This window comes from Morone saxatilis, unplaced genomic scaffold (assembly GCF_004916995.1).
Source record: "Morone saxatilis isolate NCDOM2014 unplaced genomic scaffold, NCSU_SB_2.0 Contig5, whole genome shotgun sequence".
NCBI lineage: Eukaryota > Metazoa > Chordata > Actinopteri > Moronidae > Morone > Morone saxatilis.
In genome coordinates, this window is record NW_023340095.1 from 14704043 (window position 1) to 14704542 (window position 500).

Here is a 500-nt window from a genome sequence, read left to right on the forward strand (position 1 = left end):
GCAAGCAGAGGTGCATCATGGGGGACAGCATTGTGGATAGGTGAGAAGGGAAAACAAAACAAAATAATCTGAATGTAGTATACCACATAAAACACAATATGCATGCACAGTAACCAAAATAACTTATTAAAGGACACACTAACTAAAGATTTCTTAATTAGTAGGTCAACATGTATAGTTAATTAACAGCTTTGGCAACACAGATTTACAATGATAGGGCACAATCTTGTATACAAATTAACTTTGTATATTGATCACTATGATAACATTACTTGATCAGAGTTTGTTAATTGTAATCAAAACACTACCACTACCATGATGCAATCAGTGCAACTATGCACACTATATCAATTTGGAATACATACATTGATTTTACAGCCTGCAGGAAGGGATAACAAAGTAATGCACATCAAGCACTGCAAAGTTTTATTGTTAAAGGTCCAGTGTGTAGGATTTAGTGGCATCTAGCGGTAAATTTGCATATTGTAACTAACTGGACA

The 500-nt window shown here is 34.4% G+C and overlaps 1 protein-coding gene across 7 annotated transcripts in view; it reads right to left on the bottom strand.

Annotated features, from left to right (window-relative positions):
• LOC118339480 (muscleblind-like protein 2a) overlaps positions 1-500 on the bottom strand; it is a 16852-nt gene that overhangs the window by 7381 nt on the left and 8971 nt on the right. The window lies entirely within an intron of this gene.